Source organism: Dasypus novemcinctus, chromosome 1 (genome assembly GCF_030445035.2).
Source record: "Dasypus novemcinctus isolate mDasNov1 chromosome 1, mDasNov1.1.hap2, whole genome shotgun sequence".
Lineage (NCBI taxonomy): Eukaryota > Metazoa > Chordata > Mammalia > Cingulata > Dasypodidae > Dasypus > Dasypus novemcinctus.
In genome coordinates this window covers 11,602,871-11,616,742 of record NC_080673.1, presented here as the reverse complement: position 1 = coordinate 11,616,742, position 13,872 = coordinate 11,602,871, and the positions used below count along the sequence as shown (strand labels likewise).

General features: G+C 38.4%; 1 long non-coding RNA gene across 2 annotated transcripts in view; it reads left to right on the top strand.

Annotated features, from left to right (window-relative positions):
• LOC131280077 (uncharacterized) overlaps positions 1-8,581 on the top strand; it is a 51,602-nt gene extending 43,021 nt beyond the window's left edge. The window contains exons 3-4 of one of the 2 annotated variants that reach the window (XR_009187662.2): positions 3,605-3,766; positions 7,578-8,581. This is a non-coding gene — a long non-coding RNA (uncharacterized lncRNA). The remainder of the gene's footprint in view (positions 1-3,604; positions 3,767-7,577) is intronic. The other variant, XR_009187664.2, reaches the window with a different exon arrangement.
• The last annotated feature ends 5,291 nt before the right edge of the window (positions 8,582-13,872 follow it).

Genomic DNA, 13,872 nt, shown 5'->3' with positions numbered 1-13,872 from the left:
AAACAACAGGAACACTTATGATTTGCCTAAAATAAAATACTTAAAATTAAGACAGTTTTAGAAAATTTGTGGTGCCTATGACTGACTTCCAAAACTCATATTAAATTGTGCAAGAGCCAATATGACAATGAATATAAAAATAATCCAAGGAAGGAAGAATGAAAATGAAATAAATTGCATAATTTCTGGCCTAAGGGAGAAAACAGGTTGTTCACACAACTTATTTTCAATGGGGGCATCGATTAGACTTTTGAACTTATGTTTAGCTCCTAAATAACTTTCCATTTTCCAGACCACCATGTCCTTGAAAAGTTAATTTTGTTTTCTCTCTGGGTACAGAAGGCTTCGTATGACAATGGAAGTTGAAAGCTTCCCAGGTAAAGATTCTTCAAAGAATAAGAGACTCATGATAGGGGAGGATAAAAGTCAACAGTTTATACCACTCAATTGCTTTTAAGATTTCCATCAAATGCATCTCCGGCAGTTGAAACTTACTAGAGAAGCTTCCCAGCAGAGTTGAAATCATAAAACAATGACAATGTTACCTTTGTTTCTCTGAGCTTTCAGACAGGAAAGACAGCGGGCGGAACTGTGTATCAACTTACTTTTTTCCCTTTTTGGCGCTGAAAAAAAAACAAAAACAAACAAAAAACCCAAATCAAAACCTCTTACCCTGAGGCACATGGTATTAGCCACAATTTAAGCAAAAGATACTTAGTTTCTGTTACCACTTAGAAAAACACAACTTTTTATACAAAAAAGTTTGTATTTTATGGATTCTGGTATGAATATGCTATGCATTTATTCAAGGACATAATCTTTTAAAACACAAAAATGTAGCTCATTCAAGGTTTAAAAATCAGTCTTAACCTGTGGTTGCTTTTTAAAATAATACCTTTTCATCAGACGCCTAGAATGTGAGTTTTTAAACTGTGTATATATCTTGGTAATGGCTGTGGTATATTAAATCATGCAATTGCAAAAATTAAGGGGATGTATTTTCTTATTTTCACAATGTTACCAATCAATGAGTTTATTGTAAATAAATAACTATAGGAAGATTTCTCTCCACTCCCACTTGTGTATATGTTCATTCCCTCCTGGCAAAGTCAAGAAGCTTTATTAAAATCTAAATTGTAGCTGTTTCACTAAAAAGAGGATGCTGTGTAAGATTTAGCTGGAATTACACTCCAAGCTAATAAAAGTGAAAATAGGTTCTTAGATTTTCATTGAGTAGCTTTGCTGTAGTAGTACCCTTTTGAGCTTTTCATTTAAAAAAAAAAAATCCTGGAAGTTGGCACTAAGGAGACACTGCCCTAAGGGTGACAGGGACAAACTCTAGTAATCTGGCTAAATTCCAATTGGGTTAATGACATTTTGCCTATTTAAATTTTTCTGGCTATGATATTTCTCTTTATTCATATACATGCCATATTCTGCTGAATGATATCAAACGTCTGTTCAATTTCATTTCTTAAAAGTTTCTGAATTTTAGGAATTGTGATTAAATTAATTCCCGTGTAAATAGTTTTAATTCGAATTTAATTTAAAATAAATCATGCTATTCTTTTATAGTCCCTTTAACATGGATAAATATATCCATGACAATTTCATTCTACTACAGTTGAATTAATACCCAAGCTGCAGTTTAAAATTTCACGACTGAGAAAAATCAATGCACTTGGCAAAGTCATTAAGGGGCATGCAAATTTTTACTTAAAAACTTGACATTCCATATCCGGTTTGATAACCAACCTGCCCCTCTCCGCCTCTGCTTCTCCTGAGGAGAGTTCACATTTGAGGTCGCTGACATAATTATAAAAAGGACAAAAATTTCAACATTGTCTTCTGTGGAAATTAAAATACAGCTCCTGCTTTATAGTTACTGCAGTAGTCAATGTAATTAAATTAATCTCAAAATCATTTTACCTTCTAATAGATATTTACATCTTCCTCAGCTTCTCTTCTTTCAGTAATGTCACTAGACATATCAACTATAATTATTACTTTTGTCATTTCCTCACTGATTAGATTTCGTAAACTGTCCTTACCTATTTCATCCAAACATGTGATTTCTAGATAATCTCTTAGATTTCCTTTTTTTTTTTAGATTTTTATTTTTTTAAATTTGTTTCGCTCCCCTTCCCCCTGCCCTCCAGTTGTCTACTCTCTGTGTCCATTCGCTGTGTGTTCTTCTGAGTCCATGTGAATTCTTGATGGTGGCACTGGGAACCTGTGTCTCTTTTTTGTTGCATCATCTTGCTGCGTCAGCTCTCCGTGTGGGCGGCTCCACTCCTGGGCAGGCTGTACTTTTTGCATGGGGCGGCTCTCCTTACGGGGTGCACTCCTTGTGTGTGGGGCTCCCCTACACGGGGGACACCCCTGCATGGCACGGCACTCCTTGCGCACATCAGCACTGTGCATGGGCCAGCTCCACACGGGTCAGGAGGCTCTGGGTTTGAACCCTGGACCTCCCATGTGGTAGGCAGATGCTCTGTCAGTTGAGCCAAATCTGCTTCCGCAGATTTCCTATTGAAAAAGGTTTGACAGGAACAGGGCAGGGAGTCCTAGCATCAGATTCCTATTATTCCTATTAGCTCTCTAGTTACCTGTGAAATGATGAATAAAATCAACATTTTGGGAATCAATGCAAAGTATATGTGAAAACATCTTTGGATGCTGTGCCATTTCTTTGATCTGGAACATATAAACAACATAAAACCAGTGTACCTGCTTTTAATTTAGCTCCAAGACAAATCCTTCAGCCTCTTTCCCAACAAGCCTGCTCTCCCTACACCCTGCTGTATAGAAGTTGTATTTGTGGCACAGCAATTAAGTTGATATAACAAAAGCAAGTCCGAGCCAGAGAATATTGGAGTGCTTTTTAACAGCTAACGTGCAATATCCTCCCAGACACCCAGATTGGTGAGAGACTTTTGAGGGAAGTTGTACGGCTGTATATTAGGCAGAGTGCGGAAGCCAGTGACAGTTGGATAGTTACTGTTGCTAACAGTCATTATGGAGAAGAATTTAAGTGACAACTGCCACTGAAGTTCTGAGCTAATGATGCATGCCCCCCAAGGAAGGAGGAATACTAAAGTTATATTTATTTATTTTTTAAGATTTATTTTATTTGCTTATTTCTCCCCACCCCTTTGCTGTTTGCATTTGCTGTGTCTGTTTGTTGTGTGCAGGTCTTCTTTTTTGTTGTTTTGTTTTGTGTTTTAGGAGTCACCAGGGACCAAACCTAGGACCTCTCATGTGGAAGGGAGGCATTCAATTGCTTGAACTACCTCTACTTCCTGCTTTGTTGTGTCTCTCATTATGTTTTCCTCCGTGTGTCTCTTGTTGCATCATCTTGTTGCAAAAGCTCGCTGTCTCACTTATATTCTTCAGGAGACACCAGGAACCAAACCTGGACCTCCAATGTGGTAGGTGGGAGCCCGATCACTTGAATCATATCTGCTTCCTTCTAATATTGTATTTAAAGCCACAAAGTGTTACAGTAGTGGTTCTCAAACGTTAGCATGCAAAGGTAAAACAAAGATTATTGGGGCCCAACCCCAGAATTTCTGATTCTGTGTGTCTGTTGTGTTTACTTTAGAAATAACAGTGCCTGTGTGCTGCTGCTACTGCTGCTGCCCAAGGATTACACTTAGAAAACCACTGTATTTGAGCAAAGAGATGAACACAAGACCCTTTAGCAGACAACAGGGCACTGAAGAGAGTCAGTGGCCGACTCGCACGCCCAGTTCTTCATGGAAGAGTAAGCAGGAAAGCTTTGTTCCTGAAATTCTTCTGGGGCAAGAGCAGACCCAATGCCAACTTTTGTTATTATTGTTATTTCTACTAATGCTGAAAGAGTAAATACAGGAAGTTGAAGTTTTAGTTCTCACAGGTAATTCTTAAACAGAGATGGAGAATTCATCTCTGCTTTCTCCATTCTAAAGATCCTAAATATTTTTGGCTTGTGCTACTGAAACCCTCACCTTCTGCATATTGCACGTGCATCTATTTTGCTTGTTGGGTGAAAAAAACATATAAAGGCCTTCTTTGTTATGTTTTAGTTTTCGTTATGATAAATCTATAATGAATATAGATTAAATTAGGTTATTTTTTCCTTAGGAAGACTGCAGTTTCATGGCAACTTCAAAATAATAACTGTAGTAAAACCATGCCTGATGGAGACTGGAAATGGATGTAAGCAAGTCTGCAACAGGAATTCTTGGCTGTCCCCATTTTAATGGTGTGCTGCATGCAGCTGTAGCATCTCTTCCTACTGCATGTCCAGTGACGCCACAGTTATAGCTTTAAAGTGGCCATGGAAGGAGTAGTTACAAGACAGAAATCATTAAGTCATCAAATGCTTCAAATCAGAACCCCTGACTTCCACTCCAGCCCATTAATCATCTTTCACCGCCTTTTGTTCCTTACCTGCTTTTCTTTCACATTCTAAATCTTTTTTCCACACTGCGGTTTCTGCTTTTAGACAAAAAAGCAGTTTCTGCTTTTTTGGTGGACGCTCTAGTATTCCTTTAACCTTCAGTTTAGCTTTAGTGGCAAATTATCATGTGATTTTTGCATATTTAGTTCAAATACCTAAGAGATACAATCTGATTAATTCTGATACTTTTCTTTTTTTCCTCCATAACTGATTGGACAATCTGTGGATGGAGTCTTTGGATTAGGGGTCCACCTTGAGTCTCAGCTGGTGGGTTACACTGTACAAAACGCAGCTGGCTGGGGCTGCTCTGCGACTGGGATTGCAGGAAGGAATTTCTCCTTAGAAGGGGGCATGGCCTGCTAGGAATCATAAATGGTGCATTTTGTACTACTATACTATTTCCATCCCAATTCCATATTCTGCTTGATGAAGTTCATCATTTGAACCTATAGATTTCTTTGTGTTTTTGGTTTGTTTCTGAGTTTTGCATTTTGACTTACATTTCTTTTTCAGTGGGTCGCGTTTCATATGACCTTAGAATTTTCTGCTTAAAGTCTATGTCTCCTGTTTTGGACAAATTGGATCCTCCAAAAAGATATGTTCAAGTCCTAATAACTGGTCCTATGAATGTGATACTATTTCCCAATATTTTGGAGATGCTGTTAGTTAAAATAAGGCCCAACTGGATAAGGGTAGGCCCTACATCAGGAAGACTGGTGTCCTTATAAGGAGAGAAAATTTGAAGATGGAGTGAGAGAGGCAGAGTGAGAAGGCCAGATGGTGGAGGCAAAGATTGAGTTAGTCCCCGTGAGCCCACGGAGACCACCCGCAGAAGTCGAGGCAGAGGCATGGAGTGGATTCTCCCCTTTAAGAGGAGGGATACCCCTGTCAGCACCTGTATTTTGGCCTTCTTGTCTCCAGAACCGCAAGATAATAAATTTCTGTTGTTTAAACCAAAGAGCCGGTGATATTTTGGTGCAGCAGTCCTGGCAAATCAAGACCTCTCCATTTAACAATTATGATAAAAATCATGACCTAGATGAAGTTGAGAATACAGCCCATGTTTAAAATGTAATAAAGAAATACATTGACATGGAAGATCACTTTTGCAACTCTTGTCTGTTTTACCTTGAGGATGGCTGTCTATTTAGACAGAAACCTATAGAAATAATTTGCAGTCTTGCAGACCTCACAATCTAATGGCTCTCTTCAATTCCCCAACCAGAAGCTCTTTAGCATTTCTTTATTGCTAGGATCTAATTCCATCAGGGTTCATCTGAGCCCTGGTAGACCTCAGCTAGACCTTCTGTCCTCAGTTTCCCCAGGCCGTGTGGTGCAGAAGGTAAATGGTGGAGCATTCTTACACAACTGTCATTGAAATGTAACTAAAATGTGACTGCAAGTAGTTGCCTCCTCATTCTTATGCAATCTTTAGGGAACAAGCAAAATGTTGTGCCTGTAACCTGAAAGATAGATTAGGGTAATTTGGCTTTACAAAGCGGTTTTGCAACCAGGTATTTGCAACTAAGTAATTACAGCAAAGCTGGGGATAGAAGATAGTCAGAGAGCTCATGCTCATGGCTTCCCATGTCCTAGAAGATTCCCTCCCGAATGGACTGGAAGTGATCACTATAACCTGAGAGTATCTTTCCTGAGGGAAAGGGGTGATATGCTCACAGAACATCTCCAGACTGGTGCCATCTGGTATTATTTGCAAAAACCTCTATCCTTTGAGCTCATTGCAGTAAAATGCAGCTTAGATAAAATTCACTTTCAACCATCCTCAATGTCAGTCTTTAGTGGAATTCATTCACTTGTTTTCACTTTATTCCATAATTGCAGCACTTGGATCACAATCTACATTTCTTCTGGATCTTTAGTTATTTCAACATTAGAATTAGTGAGTCTCCAGACTCATTCCAGTTACTCAGTTTCCCAGACTCTTTTCATTTCTCATTATTATTGCCAGACTAGAAGGATGACCCTTTGGACTTAAATATTATGAGGCTCTGAGATCTCTAACTGTGCTCTGCTCTTTTCTGACTCTTTGCTTCCTATCAACCAGACCTTCCACAGTCCTGCCTAAATTCCTAACTTTCCACCCCTTCTCACCAGGAACCTCAACTTCTAAATCTTTTATACTTTGGCAGTCTATGCAGTCTCCTGGGCTTCCTTTTTATCTTAGACTCTGCTCAAACTTTTAATTGCTGGCCCTCCAGCTTTCTGGATGTGCTTACCTTTCTCTAACTCTATATATCCTATTTATTTACCTGAAACTTTTCTGCAACTAGACTTAAAACTTGCTGGAGGCAGGGATAGAACATGCACTTTGCTTATTCTTGGTCCTCCAAAATGTTCACCCAGGCACACAGCATTCAAGTCCTTCCTGAGGCCCGGGCCGAGTTCTCTCTCCTTCTGTATATTTAGATCATCCACTATCAGCTAATTACAGCTCCCATCCTGTAGTCTCAATGCACAAAGATTTTTCATTCAAAATAAAATAGATATCTTTAAGATGCATATTGCATAATTCATAAGAAGTAACTGTACAAGAGAAAGTAGGTGTGAAGCAAAAGTGATATGGTTTCATCACAACCTTATATAAAAATCATTTTGTTATCTAATTTGACTGCAGTCAGCTTATTTTATTTCTCCTCAGATCTTTGCATCCTTTCAAATAGGGCAAAATATGAGCCCTGAGTGCATTTTTAGCCCACTCACATTCTTAGAACCAGTGTGAGAGACTCAGATTTAATTTCATCAAGTGAAAATGAAAGTCAATTCTTCCACTAAATTCAGTGTTGAATAATCTCCTTTTGTATAAGACCTGAAAAGACACTCTTTTGGTTTTTGATTTTAAAAAATCAAGAACAAACTTTCTTATAACTTTGGACTCACTAACTGTGGTATTAAGAGTTTATAAATCTACTGGTCATATAAATAAAAGGAATGAGGCAATACTCTTTTATAAATTGATAAAATGGTAAATGCATTTCTGTACTGGAAGGAAGGAAAGATAGCACATAAATAATTAAAGAAGTATATATGAACAGTGATGGTGAGAATTTTAAGTCCAGATTGGTGAACTGGTCACTCATTTAGACTTTTTTTTTGTTTGATTTTTTTTTTGTAGACAGCTATAAAAAAAATTGACAATTATAAAAGCTGGAAACAACCCAAATGTCCATCAACTGATGAATGAGGAAGAAAATTGTGGTATATACACATGATGAAATATTATGCAGCTGTAAGAAGAAATGAAGTTATGAAGCATATGACAGCATGGATGAACCTGGTGGACATTATGTTGAGTGAAGCAAGAGGAACACAAAAGGACAAATACTTGATTGTGCTGTATGAACTAAAAATGTAAACTCATGGAATTAATGAATAGAATATAGGTCACCAGAAAATAGAGAACAGAGAATGGAAAGCTGAGGGTTAATCTGTGCAGAATTGGATAAAACATTGTTTGTAAGTCTTTGGAATAGAAATGGTGAGAGGACATCATGGGGTTTGTGACTAACAAAGCTATTACATGGATATGAGAGTGGTTGAAAGGGAAAGTCCAAGGACATGTATATTACTAGAAGGAAAGCTAAAATTGTAACATGGGACTATATAACATAAATGAATATGGGTGATATTGCATAAATAAGACAGCTTTTACGAAATATAAATACCAATATATTAGAGAGAAGGAAAGAAATAACAGCTCTGTATATAGCAAGGAAACACAGAGAGATTGAGAGGTGGTGAATTTTGTTTTTTATTATCATTATTATTACTGGAATAATGAAAATACTCTAAAGTGACTGAAGTGATGAATGCACAACTATGTGATTATACTACACACAGTTGATTGTACATTTTGGATAGATTGATGCTTTATTACTATGTATCAATAAAATTAATTTATCTAAAAATTGGCAATTAATACTTTTTAAAACTTTTTTTGAAGTACATCTTAAAAATTTGACTTTTGGTCTCTGGAAAATTGGGAAAAATGTCATATTGACGTATGGTCTACATAATCTAGCATGCTTATTAATATCCCTTCTTTTAAAAAGTGGGAGTTATTTAATAGCATGGAATTTTTAATAGGATATTTATGTAGCATTAAAACTGTTTATTCCTCAAGAGCAGTCACTGTGTCTTATTCATCTTTGCATCTCACCTATTACTTGTGAAAAAGTCTTGCTCATAATGGGAGCTTGAAAAAGGCTTGTTCAATGCTTGGACCATAGATTATTCCATAAATGTCTTTTGAGATTTAATGACCACTGTCTCTTACAAAATAATTTATGGAGGTTGTGGTTTAACCTCAACTATATGGAGAGACATCATTTTCCTGAAATGTAGTACTGTATTCATTGAGTATTTTTATAGACTAAATTTACAGGAAGAAAATAGCCTGAATTTTTGCACTACACCTGAGACCCAGGTCCAGACAAAAATATCTATAATCAGACAGGTTGACAGCGATTTATGTAGTCACTGAAGAGAACCCATCAGTTTTTATGTTCTTAGATTACATGACTTTGGACAGGACCTTGCCAGATTGAATTCACAGGCTCCTACTGAATGCCATCTGCATGTGAACTGCTTATAACCTGAATTTAAAGCAATTTTTATTATTTCTAAATCAATTTGAAATTTTCAGAATGAAACATTAACAAACATTTCTGAAAAGAAGTGAGATTACAAAAAAAAAAAATCTGCTATCAGAAGGTAGATGCAGTCAGATGCAACTCAAAGTTTACCTTTTCCTAGGAACTGAACAGTAGGAGGAGGAGCAGGCAAGCCAGCCAGGAAGTCTCGGGTGAGGACAGGACAGCACCCTTTGGAGGGAACCAATATAATGATGTGCTTACTGTAATCCCAGCCCTGTTAGATCTTTTTACAATATTCTGGGTTCCTCAAAGTGTCTACATATATCAAGAAATGATATACTGGTTTATTCTAAATCAGAGGGTAAATACAGTGTTCCTCCTGGAAGATCAACATTATTTGAGGGTTTTAGGAAAAAAAGATTTTTTATTAAAATAATCATATCCTACAGTAACTACAATATTTGAATAAAATATTAAGGTTAATGAAGAAAACTCAGAGAAGTTTCATGCTTATACTGCTCTCTTGATTCCTGTGAACGTACAAGTTAATCTCTGCTCTTGGAGGGTGGAATGGCTTGAAGCTGGGTGTATCCCAGCAAGCCACAGTCCTGAAACTAATTCCTTCCTGTGAGTGTAAATCTATTGTAAGTAGGATGTTTTGATTAGGTTACTTCAATTAAGGCATGGCCCAAAGTGGATCTTAACCCCCATACTGTAGCCCTTTATAAATGGGATGAATACAGAGAGAGAGAGAGAGTCACAGAAGCAAGAAGCTGAAAGCAGTGAAACCCAGAAGCGAGGGGAAAGACCAGCAGACATCACCACATGCCTTGACATGTGAAAGAGGAGTCCAGGATCTCCAGGAGCCAGTCTCTGGGGAGAAAGCATTACCTGAACATGCCTCGATCTGGACATTTTCACGGCCTCAGAAATGTAAGCTGGTAGGCTAATAAATCCCTACTGTAAAAGCCAACCCATTTCTGGTATATTACATTTGGCAGCTTTAGCAAACTAAAACAGAGGATCTTAGTGGAAATGTTTGAGATGCAGTGATATGCTATTTTGCTTAATCTTCACATTGGCCTATGATAGTGATCTTTCAGGGTTAAAAAGATGTTCAGTGAAATTAAGAAATTTGGGGTGCTTCGGACCTGAGAATCAACCTCATTTTTGATTTCTTCCCTGATACCTTGATGCCTCCCTACAACTTTAAAAGGACTTTCATCTCCGTAAGTTTGTTAAAATACCAGAACTACTATTGAGTGGGAATTTAAGCCATTCCTGTTTATCACAGGGAAACGAGGACTTGTTTATGATGCAATTTACCCCCGGGGATATTAGTTGTTGGAGTTCAAATCAAACCCAAGGTTCTTGATTTCAAGGATAGGAGATTTTCTTCTTCACTATTATAATCAACTGTAACCTGGAACCAACTATAACCACTTAAATGCTCAGTTTTTAAACAAAGCTCCTTGTCAATTGACCAGATGTAATTCTTGTGCTGTATAGTAACAAATATCAGTAGGATACTCTTTTTGCCTATATTACTCACTCAATCCTACCAATAACTCTGGTGACAAAAGAGTTCTACTATTCCATTTAATAGATGGGAAAAGAAATTAACCTTTATTTATCATCTACTAGGTGCAATACTGACAATTTAGGTAATCTTATTTTATATCATAATCTCATCATATTGGCATTATGATTATGATTGCCTTTTGCTGAAGACATAACTAAGGTTCAAAGGAGGTAAATTATTTTTACTCATTTGTGTATCTAGTAAAACTAAAGTCCATTAAAATCTAGTAAAACTCACCAATGCAAATATCAGCCTCTTATTCACTATATAATATTTGTCTCATAGAAGCTATTTGGTGAAGTCTGTTTTTCTGCTTCCCTCAGTTCTCAGAGATGTTCCTTGTCTTCATTTGTCTTAGATGCCATGGCAAACACTACACAATGGGTTGGCTTAAATACAGGGAATTTTTTGTCTCATGGTTTTGGGGGCTGCCTCCTGGGGTAAGTAGCATTTTGGTGCTGGCTTGGTGCAATCCTGGGGGTTCTTTGACCTGCAGTACACCTCCTTCCACAAAAGTGATTTCTCCTTGGGTCTGCTCTTTGGTTCTCCTTGACTTCTGGCTTCTGGCTCCTCCCTGTGGCTCTGTCTTTATCAGACTTCCAGTAATCTGGAATAAGAGCCACCCTCAGACAGGTGGGCCACACCTAATCTTAAAAATACCCAAAGGTTATTTTTACAGTGGTCCTATTTACAATGGTTCACATCCACAGGAATGTGGATTAAGGTCAAGGACATGTTTGTTGGAGTACGTAATTCAACCTACCGAACTCCTGAAACTGGAATATATCCTTACTAATTTACCTTCTTCTCAGGTGATATAGAACATCCCTCTGCTGTGGAGTTACTTCCTCTGTGGGAAGAAAGTTTTTCAGTTAGAAGAATTTGTTAATGGGTTATTTATTATTTTCTTCCCTGTTTTCCCCTATCTGCATATCTCTGTAGGATATTTGAATATAACAGCCTGCTTATCTCTCTAGTGGTTGGTAATAACAATAAATCTCCATTTGCTGTATGTCAGGCAATTGGACCAAGCAAAGGAGATTGGCAAGTAGAGTGGGGAAGGTATTTTGGGGCACTGGAAAATCCTGGTGATCTAAAATCACATCATGTAGACTATGCATTATTTGTCATTTGCATTATTATGATTTTGTCTACCTTATGACCTGGTTACTGGCTGAATATCAGCAGACAGAGTCCTCAGATTAAAGATAATATGTATGAAGGACCAAAGTCCATTCCATTCACTTAGCCTTGTGTGGCCTTTCTGGAAAGAGACAAATATTGTCAAAGGAGATAGGCCAGGAATATTCACACCTCAAAAGTATTAACACTTCAATTCAACTGAGAAGAGACAGGTTAGTTGAAGTCAGACAAATATAGCTGCAGGAAAAATCATAGTGCCTAAGACTCCTTTTTTTTTAAAAAATTAAAGTTAATAGATTACAAGGAATGTTACTTTAAAAGACCTTAAAAAAACAAAAACATAAGAGGCTCCCATATAACCCACTCCCCTCCCCCCACCACATCATTTTTGTAAATTGTATTTTTTTGAGGTTCTATACATCACACAAAAATTGTTACACTAAAAAATATAAGAGGTTCCGTGATACCCCCCACCCTGCCACCCCACTCCTCCCACACCAACAACCTCCCTCATCATTGCACTCAGTGAACACATTTTGGTGCACTGCTGCACTACACAGATAATAGTTTACCCTGTAGTTCACACTCTCCCCCAGGACATTCAGTGGGTTATGGCAGGATATATAAAGTCCAGCATCTGACCCTGCAATATCATTAAGGACGACTCAAAATCCCAAAATGCCCCCACATCACATATCTTCTACCCTCTCCCTGCCCTCAGCAACTACTGTGGCCACTTTATCCACCTCAATGTTGAAATTTCTTCTATTACTGGTCACAATAGTTTTATAGTAGAATATCAGTAAGTCCACTCTAGTCTATATTTTATTCCTCCATTCTGGGGACCCTGGGATGGTGATGTCCTCTCCATCTCTAGAGTAAGAGGGGACTTAAATTCCACATGGATGATGGATGCAATTCCTCTGTTTACAGCTATAGGCACTCTTGGTTCCCTGGTGTGGTGGTTGACCATCTTCACCTCCCTGTTAGCTGACCTGGGTAAGACCAATGAACCAGAGAGTAGGAGTCACCACTCTGCTGAGGTTCAGGGTCCAGCTGGCACATGGGCAGTCCAGGGATTCAAGTCTCCTGAGTTTGGACCATTCCTAGCACCAACCACAGGTTCAGTAAAAGTGACAGAAGAGGCATGTATAGAAAAATCACATCTGAGTCCAGTTCCATCACATGCAGGAGCACAAATTCCAAAGTAGGGCCCTCTGACATGGCACAGAGCTCCAAATCCTTCTTCCATGACTGTATAAAACCTGTGGATCTCTGTAGCCTTCTGGAGAACCAGAACCTAGGGTTGTATCTACTTTGGCTCTCTCTGGGGTTCTGCTGAGGTGTGCGTAAGTGCAACCCCTCTGGTGACCTCCTATCTCTTTTTGGAAGACTCTTAGCCATATACACTCATTTGTCTTTGCCATTTCCCCCTTTTATTCAAGTCAAAGAGCAGTTTTTAACACTTGATCCAACATGTAGGCTGAGATATTCTGCTGGTCTGAATTGGCCCTTTTATTCAAGGTCTCTTTCTAGTTGCTTCTTCAGTTAGTGATTGGTAGTAATCCCTTGGTGGCAGGGAGGCTCATCCCTAGGAGTCATGTCCCAAGTTGGGGTGAAGGTAATGCATTTACATACTGAGTTTGGTTTAGAGCGTGGCCACATTTAAGCAACATGGAGGCTCTCAGGAGGTAACTCTTAGGCACCTTACAGCTCTAAACCTAGTTCATATTTCAGGCACACAGGCTCCCAAGCATAGTCATCAGTATCAAGGGCTCATTATTGCACCATCCTTCCTTGTTGATCTTTGACATTGAACTTGGGGGATTATTGTTGTTCCATTGGGGAATGTGACAGAGCTCTCCTGGGTGGGAACTCAGCACTCCCTCAGTTGATATTTGTAGTTGTAATTACTATAAAAATACCCAACATATATCCTAACATATTTATGTTCCTTATATACATGCCCTGGAGAACTTCTCCCCACCCATGTGCTCCCCATCAATAACACACCACACTAGAGTTCCTCCCCTGCCATAGTTGAACTTCTCTGTGGTCCAAACTTCAACAATGAATCCTAACATATTGCC